Source organism: Equus przewalskii, chromosome 16, assembly GCF_037783145.1.
Source record: "Equus przewalskii isolate Varuska chromosome 16, EquPr2, whole genome shotgun sequence".
NCBI lineage: Eukaryota > Metazoa > Chordata > Mammalia > Perissodactyla > Equidae > Equus > Equus przewalskii.
Window position 1 is genome coordinate 36,939,878 of NC_091846.1, and position 12,017 is coordinate 36,951,894.

Below are 12,017 nucleotides of genomic sequence, written 5' to 3' on the forward strand. Positions count from 1 at the left end.
ATTTATATCTGCTCTTATCTTTACTTTGCCATTCCTTCCTTCTGCTTTACTTAAAGATATATTTGCTCTTCATTGCTTTTACTTGCTCGTTGGGATGAACTTTTAGTTCATAGATTTGAAATCTTTCATTCCTGTTTACGGTGATAGATTTTCTTCTAAGCAAGTTCTACATGTGAAGAAGGTTTTGTTTATTCATTTGGTTTTTGTAGTTTTTTTTTTTTTTTACCTTGCTCAGAGTTAGCTCACATCCTTTCTCTATCTCTTTTCACTGTCAGTCTCCTAAAATGTGTAGTCCAAACTCACTGCTCCTGCCTCCTCCTCTCCCATTCCTTCTCTTAGTAATGTCTTGAACTTTGACTTCCATCCCTGAGACTTTCTCTTTTTTTTCTGTTTTATTAAGAAACAATTTACGTGCAATAAAATTCATCAATTATAACTATACTTTTGAGGGTCCTTAAAAAATGCAGTCATACAACCATACCACCAAAAACATGATTAAGATATTTCCATTTTCCAAAAAGTTTCCTCATCTCTTTTTCAGTCAATCTTTCCCTCTACTCCCTGGGTTCTGACAACCACTCATATTTCTTCTGCTATAGATTCACTTTCTTGAGAATTTTGTATATATGGAATCCTCACGCAGTGTGTAGTCTTTTATATCTGGAGTCCTTTCCTTAGCATAAGCCTGTTGAAATTCAACCATCGAGTACAGTTTATGAGGGTGTAAATAGCACATTCTTTTCTACTGCTGAGTAATATTTCATTGTGTGAATATACCATGAGTTTTTTATTCATTCACATTTGTATCATTTTCAATTGGGGGTTGTTATTGATAAAGCTGCCATGAATATTAGAGTATAAATCTTTGTGTGAAAATAGGTTTTCACATCTTTTTGGTAAATATACAGAATATGACTTGCTGAGTTTTATGGGGAGTTTGTGTTTAACTTTTTAAGTTTCTGATATATTATTTCTCAATAGAAGAGAGTTCCACTGGCTCCAGAGCCTCTCCAACATTTGGTTTTGTCTCTGCTTTTAATTTCAGCCCTTCTAGTGGATGTGTAGTGATATCTCATTGTTATTTTAATTTGAATTTCCCTAAGGACTAATGGTGTTGAGCATATTTTCACGGTTTAATTCCTATTTATATATCTTCATTGGTGAAGTATCTGTTCAAAACTTCCCATTTATTTTGGATAGTTTGTCTTATTATTGAGTGGTAATACTTTATATATTCTGAATACTGGTCAATCCTTGAATATGTACTTTGTAAATACTTTCTTCCTGACTTGCCTTTTCATACTTTTAATTGTGTGTATGTACGCATGTTTTGTTTTTGAAGAGAAAATTTTTTTATTTTGTACAAATAGATTTATCATCTTTTTCTTTTGTACGTTTTGAAATCTTTTTAATAGATGATTGCCTAATCCAAAGTTACAAAGCTTCTCTTCTAATATTTTCCCTGCATGTTTGATACTCTTATTTATGTCTTTAAGTTTTTGATGCATTACATCTCATTGTTTTGTGTGTGATTAGAAATAAGTGTCTAGGTTTTGATTTGATTCGTGTTATTTGCATATGGATAAATAATTCTTTTAGCACAATTTTTTGGAGACAATCCCATTTCCACAATAAATAACTGTGGCAAATTTGTCAAAAACTAATTCCTCTTTTATGTGTGTGTCTGTTACTGTGCTCTCTATTCTCTTCATGGATATGTATGTCCACGTCTATGCCAATATGACATTCTACAATTATAGTTGCTTTATAGTCTTAAAGTTGTATAGTGTTAGTCCTCCTTTTGTCTCCTTTTTCTTAATGATCACACTTCTTTGATTCCTTTGGTCCAATATAAGAAAACCTTTGTTTCATATATTTTGTCAAGTTTTCTCATTGTTTAGAGGGGAGGTAAATTCTTGTAAAAGTTAATCATGCCTGGCAGGAAACAGAAGTCAACCACAAGTTTTGATATATAGTATTTTTATTTTCTCTGTGAGGAAGATTGGCCCTGAGCTAACATCTGTTGCTAATCTTCCTTTTCTTCAGAGCCTAGGTTTTTTTTTCAAAATTTTGACTACTTCCAATGTCTCCAGTTTTTTGTTTGTTTGTTTAAAGATTGGCACGTGAGCTAACATCTGTTACAAATCTTCTTTTACTTGTTTTTCCTTCTTCTTCTCCCCAAAGTCCCCCAGTACATAGTTGTATATTCTAGTTGTAGGGCCTTCTGGTTGTGCTATGTGAGATGCTGCCTCAGCGTAGCTTGATGAGTGGTGCCATGTCCGCACCCAGGATCCAAACTGGTGAAACCCCGAGCTGCTGAACTGGAGTGTATGAACTTAACCGCTAGGCCACAGGGCTGGCGCCTGATATATAGTATTTTAAATTTCATTTATTTCAAAATGTTTTCTAATTTCGTTTGTGACTTATTTATAAATTTTTATTCAAAAACAGATTGGCTTTAATGTGGTTTGCGTAGAACTTTGTATTATTGAGTTATAGCTTAATTCCTTTTGGTAGGAAAACAATCATCTTACATTTAAATTTTTTTAATTGAAGTAACATTGGTTTATAACATTATATAAATTTGAGGTGTACATAATTATATTTCATCTTTTGTATAGGCTGCAGAATGCTCATCACCAAAAGTCTGGTTTCTATCTACTACCTTACAAATGTCCTCCTTTAGCCTTTTGCCCTCCCCCACCCCCTTCCCCTCTGGTAACCACCAATGTTCTCTGTATCTATGTGTTTGTTGTTGTTTTTATCTTCCTCATATGAGTGAAATCATACAGTATTTGTCTTTCTTCATCTGACTTACTTCACTTAGCATAATACCTTGAAGGCCCATCCATGCTGTTGCAAATGGCAAGATTTAATGTTTTTTATGGCTGAGTAGTATTCCCTTGTGTATGTGTCTCTCTCTCTCTCTGTGTGTATATATATATATATATGTGTGTGTATATATATATATATATATACACACATCTTCTTTATATATATATATATATATATATATATATATATATATATATATCTTCTTTATCCATTCATCCATTAATGGGCACTTAGTGTTTCCAAGTCTTGGCTATTGTAAATAATGCTGCTATGAGCTTAGGGGTACATAAATTCTTTTCAAATTATTGTTTTCATGTGTTTTGAATAAATACCCATAAGTGGAATAACTGGATCATATGGTAGTTCTGTTTTTAATTTTTTGGAAGAATCCCCATGCTGTTTTCCATAGCAGCTACACCAATTTACATTCCCACCAGCAGTGTATGTGAGTTCTCTTTTCTCCACATCCTCTTTAACAATTGTTATTTCTTGGCTTTTTAATAATAGCCATTCTGATGGGTATGAGGTGATATCTCATTGTGGTTTTCATTTCCATTTTCCTAATAGTTAGTGGTGTTGAACATCTTTTCATATGCCTGTTGGCCACCTGTATATCTTCTTTGGAAAAATGTCTGTTCAGATCCTCTATTTTTTTAATTGGGTTGTTTGTTTTTTGTTGCTGTTGAGATGTATGCATTCTTCATATATTTTGGATATTAACCTCTTACCAGATATGTGATTTGCAAATATCTTCTCCCAATCAGTAGGCTGTCTTTTTGTTTTCTTGATGGTTTCTTTTGCTGTGCAGAAGCTTTTTAATTTGATATAATCACATTTGTTTATTTTTTCTTTTATTTCCCTTGCCTGAGGAGACATATTCAAAAAGATATTGCTAAGACCGATGTCAAAGAGTGCACTGCCTAGGTTTTCTTCTAGGAGTTTTTTAGTTTAAGATCTTACATTCAAGTCTTTAATCTATTTTGGGTTAATTTTTATGAATGCTATAATAGTTCTCTAGTTTTGTTCTTTTGCATGTGGCTGTGTAGTTTTCCCAACACCATTTATTGAAGAGACTTTCTTTCTCCGTTTTATGTTCTTGGTTCCCTTGTTGAAAATTAGCTGTCCATAGATGTGCGGGTTTATTTCTGGGTTCTTGATTTTGTTCCATTGATCTGTCTGTCTGCTTTTCTGCCACTACCATGCTGTTTGATTACTATAGCTTTGTCGTATACTTTGAAATCAGGGAGTGTGATACCTCCAGCTTTGTTCTTTTTTCTCAGAATTCCTTTGGCTATTTGAAGTCTTTTGTTGTTCTATATACATTTTAGATTTTTTGTTCTATTTCTCTGAAAAATGTTGTTGGGATTTTGATGGGGGTGGCATTGAATCTTTAGTTTGCTTTAGGTAACATGGATGTTTTAACTATGTTAATTCTTCTAATCCATGAGCATAGAGAATCTTTCCATTTCTTTATGTTTTCTTTGATTTCTTTCAACAATGTCTTAGTTTTCAGAGTACAAGTCTTTCACCTCTTTGGTCAAATTTATTCCTAGGTATTTTGTTCTTTTTGTTGCAGTTGTAGATGGGATTGTATTATTGATTTATCTTTCTGCTAGATTGTTGTTAGTGTATAGAAATGCAACTGATTTTTGTAAGTTTATTTTGTACCTGCAACTTTACTGTATTCATTTATTATTTCTAATAGTTTTTTGCTGTATTCTTTAGGGTTTTCTACGTATAAAATCACATCATCCACAAATAGTGGCAGTTTTACTTCTTCCTTTCCAATTTAGATAAGTTTTATGTCTTTTTCTTGCCTAAATGCTTTGTATAGGCCTTCCAAAACCATGTTGAATAAGAGTGGCAAGAATGAGCATCTTTGTATTGTTACTGTTCTTAAGTAATAGTCTTCAGTCTTTCACCATTAAGTAAGATTTTAGCTGTGGGTTTGTAGTATATGGCTTTTATTATGTTGAGATACTTTCCTTCTCTACCCATTTCATTGCGAGTTTTTCTCATAAACTATGTTGAATCTTGTCAAATGCTTTCTTGGTGTCTATTGAGATTCATGTGATTTTTATTTTTCACTATGTTAATGTTGTGTATCGCTTTGATTGATTTGTGGATTTTGAACCATACCTGCCTCTGTGGAATAAATCCTACTTGAATGTGGTGTATGATCTTTTTAATATATTGTTATATTCAATTTGCTAATATTTTGGGTATTTTTGCAACTATGTTGATCAGCAATTATTGGATTCTAATTTTCCCTTTTGGGTTGTCCTTGTCTGGTTTTGGTATCAGGGTAATGTTGGCCTTGTAAAATGAGGTAAGAAACACCCCATCCTCATCAGTTTTTTGAAATAGCTTGAGTATAGGTATTAAATCTTCTTTGAATGTTTGATAGAATTCACCAGAGAAGCCATCTGGTCCTGGACTTTCATTTTTGGGGGGATTTTTGATTAATATTTCAATCTCCTTACATGTGATTAGTCTATTCAAGTTTTCTATTTCTTCTTGATTCAGTTTTGGGAGATTGTATGATTCTAAGAATTTACCCATTTCTTCTATTTTACCCAATATGTTAGCATATAGCTTTTCATAGTATTTTCCTGTAATCCTTTGTAATTCTGTAGTATCTGTTGTAATTTGTCCGGTTTCATTTCTGATTTTTTTTTTTTTTGTGAGTCTAGCTAAGGGTTTGTCAAATTTGCTTATCTTTCAAAGAACCAGTTTTTAATTTCATTGATCCTTTCTGTTATATTTTTAGTCTCTATTTCATTTATTTCTGCTCTGATTTTTATTATTTCCTTCTTTCTACTGACTTTGGGCTTTGTTTGTGTGGGTTTTTTTCTAGTTCTTCTAAGTATAGTGTTAGATGTTTTATTTGAGATTTTTCTTATTTTTTTCTAGATAGGCCTGTATTGCTATAAATTTCCCTCTTAGTACTACCTTTGTTACACCCCATTTTAGTATGTTGTGTTTTCATTTTCATCTTTCTCCAGGTATTTTTGATTTCTCCTTTGATTTCTTCATTGATCCAATAGTTTTTCAGCAACATATTGTTTAGTCTCTACATATTTGTGATTTTCCAGCTTTCTTCCTGTAGTTGATTTCTAGTTTTATACCATTTTGGTTAGAAAAGTTGCTTGAAATGATTTCAATCTTCTAAAATTTATTAAGGCCTGTCTTTTTCCCATTGTATGCTCTATCTTTTACAATATTCCATGTACACTTAAGAAGAAGGTGTATTCTGCTGCTTTTGGATATGATGTTCTGTATATATCTATTAAGTCCATCTGGTCTAGTGTTTCATTTAAGGCCAATGTTTCCTTGTTAACTTTCTGTCTGAATGATCTATCCATTGATGTAAGTGGGGTGTTAAAGTCTCCTACTATTATTGTATTGCTGTCAATTTCTCCCTTTAGGTATGTTAATAGTTGCTTTATATACTTTGTTGCTCCTATGTTAGGTGCATATATATTAATAAATGTTATGTCTTCCTGATTGAATGTCCCTTTAATCATAATATAATGTCCATCTTTGTCTCTTATTGTCACCTTGGCTTCAAGTCTATTTTGTCTGATATAGGTATGGCTGCATCCACTTTCTTTTGGTTGCCATTTGCTTGGAATATCATCTTCCACCCCTTCACTTTGAGCTTGTATTTTTCTTTAAAGCTAAGATTGGTCTCTTGGAGACAGCATATTGTTGAGTCTTTATTTTCTTTTTCCCTTGAGGAAGATTAGCCCTGAGCTAACATCTGTGCCCATCTTCCTCTATTTTATGTGTGGGACAACTGCCACAGAATGGCTTGATCAGCAGTGCATAAGTCTGCACCTGAGATCTGAACCAGTGAACCCTGGGCCACCAAAGCAGAGCATGTGAACTTAACCACTACACCACTGGGCCAGTCCCTGTTGGGTTTTGGTTTTTATTCCATCCAGCCACTCTGTGTCTTTTGATTGGTCATTCAATCCATTTACACTTAAGGCAATTATTGATATATGAGGACTCAATACTGCCATTTTATCTTTTCTTTTCTGGTTGCTAAATATTTTCATTGTTTCTTTTTCCTTATATTTCTGTCTGACATTTCAGTTTGGTGGTTTTCTGTGATGTGTTTCTCAATTTTCTCTTTTTTAGTGTTTTATGATTTTGCTCTGAATTTTAATTTTGTGGTTGTGATGAGGTTTGTATAAAAGGTCTTATAGATAAGATAGTCCTTTTTCTGCTGATAGCATCTTATCTTTATTTGCCTATGCAGGTTCTTTTCCCTCTTACCCTTCTATGTTTTTGTTGTCACAAAATATCCTTTTTGTGTCATGAGTTTGTTACCAAACTGAAGTGATTATAGCTATTTTTAATCCTTCCTTTTCCTTTACTCATTAGGTTATAATTGTTTACTAACTTATTCTGATATAGAGTTGTAATTTTCTAATTCTGTCTACTTGTCATCTTGCTCAAAATTTTGTATATCTTTGCCATTTTGTTTCAGGTGGAAGAGTTCCTTCCAACATTTCTTGTAAGGCAGGTCCAGTAGCAATGAACTTCCTCAACTTTTGTTTTCTGGGAAAACCTTTATTTCTCCTTCCTATCTGAAAGATAACTTTGCTAGATAGGGTATTCTTTGCTGACAGTTTTTATTTTTAATATTTGGAATATATCAGTCCATTGTTTCCTGGCCTGTAGAGTTCCTGCTGAGAAATCTGCTGATAGCCTATGGAGGTTCCCTTGTAAGTTATTGTGTTTTTCTCTCTGGCTGCCTTTAATATTCTTTCTTCGTCTCCGACTTTTGATGGTTTTATTATCATGTGTCCTAAAGAATGTCTTTTTACATTGAGATAATTGGATATTCTATTAGCTTCATAGATTTGTATATCTGGTTCCTTCTCCAGGTTTGGTAAGTTCTCAACTATTGTTTCTTTAAATAAGCTCTGTGTTCTTTTCTCTTTTCTCCTTCTTGGATCTGATTATCCTAGTGTTGTCCTTTCTAAAGGAATTGGATAATTGTCAAAGAATTTCTACATTTTTAAAAAATCTTAGTTCTCTCTCCTCTTCTATCTGTATCATTTCTAGGTTTCTATTTTCAAGTTCCCTATATTTCATTTGGATTTCTTATATTTTCTAAATCTATGCTGAAATTTTAAGTATTATATTTAATTTCCTTGAACATATTAAGTATAGTTATTTTAAATTTAGTTTTTGAGAACTCCAGTGGCTGGATCACTTGTGGGGATGTTTTTGCCATCTCTTATATCATGTGGGCTAATTCACATTGTTTCTTCTTCATGTGTCCCCATTATTATTCTTTTCATTGAGTGGTAGTATTGTATATACAAAGTTGTATAAAGAAAGTCTAGATGGGATTATCTTCTTCAGAGAGATTGCCTGCTGACCAGTGGATTTAGCAATCTTATTTCTTCTTATTTCAATTTTGGGAAATGAAATGATTAAAAGCTGGCCTTCACTCCCTTTGAGGAATTAAGTACATTTGGTTTACCTCAATCTGGCTTTGCTTTTGGGGTATTCAACTCAAAATATGGATGGTTTATTACCTCTCCTTGTCAGACTCTGGAAAATAGATTTGTCTCCCTCATTTACCTCTTTCTAAGTTGCCAGGGAAACTGGAAATTTAGGGGAAAATGGACCTCAAATGTTCAGCTCAGCTTAACCCTCTGGGTTTTTTTCTGTTCCTGATTTTTGTCACAGTAATTTTTATATCCTTATTGTCTCTCACAGGTTTGCAATCAGACTTAAAATAAAGTACTTTCCAAGATTTTTCAGTTGCATCAAACTTCCTAATCCACCATTGAAATAATTCTCCCGCTATTTTTAAATAATGTTTCTTTGATTTAAGACACTAGATCTGTATACTCTGGTTGATAAGCACATACTGTATCATTCGAAAGTTGCCAAAGTGAAAAGAAGGATACAAAAGTGAGTGGAAAACATCAGGGAAAAGGAGGTGATAAATGAGCAAAAACAGTTCAGTAAACATATTAATAGGTAATTTGCTATCATAACTATAGACATAGGGGATTTATATGAGAAGAAATAGGAGTATATGGCAAGTAGCTATGTGATAAGTAAGGAGAAATGACTGTTATAAGAAATTTTCATATGATTTAAAAATTAGGAACAAAATAATTTACAAATTGGGCAAAGATAAAACATTAAGCTCACGAGAATCACAATTTAAAAATCTTTTCCAGTATTACTCACTATTTTCTTCATGATCTGATCTGAATACCTTACTATTTTCTTTGGAATGTCTGTCAGATCCCATGTGTATTCTCCATAAATTAATTCAACTACATTAATTCATATTACATTAATGTAATAAATGATTAAAGATAAATGAGACAATAACTTTTTGTTCAATTAATTGGAAAGGCTTTATTTTAAATGTAATATGACATAGTGCACTGTTTTGAGAAGTATAGCATTTTAAATTCTCATCTGTTCTTTCTTTTTGTGCTTGCCAGCTGTATTCATTAACCCACTCACCAAATATTTATTATGCATCTGATATGTTCTGGGAATTGTCCTAGAATCTGGAGACACAACAGTGGAAAAGACAGATTTACTCCCTGTAAAGCTCAGAATATAGAGGATAACAACAACCATGTATTTAGGAATTACAATGTGCCAAATACATCACATAAGTAATCTCATTTAACTTTCAAACCTTCTCACTGAAACATTATTATGATTGTATCCTGAGGGAAAAAAATAAGAATTCTTGAAATATTTTTAAGTCTTCAGCCCTACATAGTAATGTCAGATAATTTTGGAATTTAGGTGTTTCTAACTTTAAAAACTAGTGTGATGTTGCTTCTTGATTTGCATTTTTTTCTAGCTTAACAACTCCTACTTAGCTTATATTATTCTCTTATTTATCTTTGATTTTGAAGAATGCATTTTCCCAAATCTTATAATGCCCTTACTCATCTCAAGAGATGGGATCTGGCGGAACACATGAAAATATTTTATTTTTGTTATTGTACTCCAGTTCTTAATTATATTATAGGGATGGAAATTTTTCCTCTCTGGTACATAAGATTTATGTAGCCTGAAATTTTTTATGTGAAGATCAAAGACATTGCTGAGTGATACATGGTCACCTGAAAGTTAGATTCCTCTGATTTATTTGGAATATTCACAGATCAATTAGTATCATAGTAGTTCAAAAATGGCAAAATTCTACAAAGGAATAATACTGTCCTAAAAATACCATTTTTGATTTGAAGATGAAGATTTATTTTAAAGTTTATTCTTCCTACATATTCTGACATGATCCATTTGCCTACTCTGGAATTTGTTAGGAGGAGGCTATACTAGGGAGAAATTACATGTCATGGAAGAAGTCCTTAACTGTATATGAATCTTTACAACTACTTACAACTTTGAGTTATGCTTCAAAAATCATGTGTTTGCTTTCATGATGCTTGCAGGCAACATGAATTAAACTGAGAGACCAACAGGTTTCTTCTCCATATGATTCTAGAAAAGTGAGGGAGCTTGGGATTGCCCTGAAAAGGGTAATGTGGACGCTGATACAAAAGGTAATGCTATATGATAAAAACTTATCTGTGAATAATAGAAAATTGATTTACTGGACTTGAGTTGATTATCTTCAAGAGTATTACTAGCCACTTCCCAGTATTTAAAACTAATTTGCAATACAAAATATTTTGTAAGTGCTAGCTGTTTGTTTGCATAATTCATTTAAATTTAGAAGAGACTTTATCATCCTTACTGGTACAAAGAGTAAATTTTAAATCTGAAAACAGGAAATTGTAAAAATAAAAAAATTAAAGGCTTTTCAAATAAGCTTGATAAAAATATTCTTCATGAATAATGAAAGTTAAAACATTATCAAGTCAAATTAGCATTTCCAACAGAGAGAAGAAAACTTTAAAAATACATTCTTCCTAACAATTATAACTATCCTTGTAGCTACTTGAATCACAGTTTTCATTTTCAGATATCATCAGAAAAATCTCTTCACGCATCTTTTCTTTCTTTTTTCTCACTTTGACATTGTTTTTCAAATATTGGTGTGCTAGGCCATGAATAAAATGATTACTTAAATTTCTCCTAACCTAGAAAAATTCCTGTCAATACTTTTTGTGAAATTATTTGTATCGTGCTTCAATTTTTAGTTTTCCTTGGCATCATTCATATGAAAATTTCTAACCTCTTCCTTCTATAAAGTGATCTATGAAGGAAGAAAAAATAAAGAGCTTCATTTCAGGACAAAAAGATGAAATTTAAATGCTCATTATTTAAGGCGTATAATTATCAAGCATTGGAGATCCAGCTTTAAATCAGGGCATAAAGTGCGTAAATGCTCAGTCACCTCAACGCTACAGACTCTACAGGTCGCAAAACTGTTGATAGATAAGTAAACATCTGGCTTATTTCTTTGATAGAGTGATTAAAAATTCTAACTTTTGCAAGTCTGGCATGTTAATAATATGGTTGTTAATCATTTTCCAAACAATAACGGATATCTTTCAAGTTTATATCTCACTAATCTTATCCGGACTAACTTGTCCGGAAGCATTCTGAGTTACGTGTGATACAATCAGGCAATGAAGATCCATTTTTTAAAATTATACCAAAGATTTTTAAAAAATGTTTTAGAATGATTGCATTAATAACTTCAATTGTTTCTCTCTCTCTGTATCTGTAACCCTGCAATGATTTTCCAACCTTCATGCTGCTTGAGCCAATTGTTTATAATAAATCTTTTTCTCTCTATATAAAGACATCCTATAGGATCTGTGTTTCTGGAGAACACTGATTAAGACACCACTGGAACCTACTGGAGGATCAAATATAAATTGAGGGGAATTGCCATAGTGGCCCCAGCCAAAACCAGTGCAGATCAATCACCAGCTGCTCAATCCTGACAAGATGATCAGAGTCTCCTAATGGACACCAGCTGACTTCAGGTGGATAAGCAATAAACACTTATTTCGTAAGCCATTGGGGATTTTTATTGTTATTTAGCAACACTATAACAATAAATTACTTACATAGGAACTAAAGTTTCTCAATGCCTAAGATACTTTCCAATTATTAAGCACTTCTTGAAACTTTTTGTAACTTTAAATGTAAACAGGGCATTGTTTAGCAAGTGACAAACAAAATTGTATTTTCTTCAAATTTTC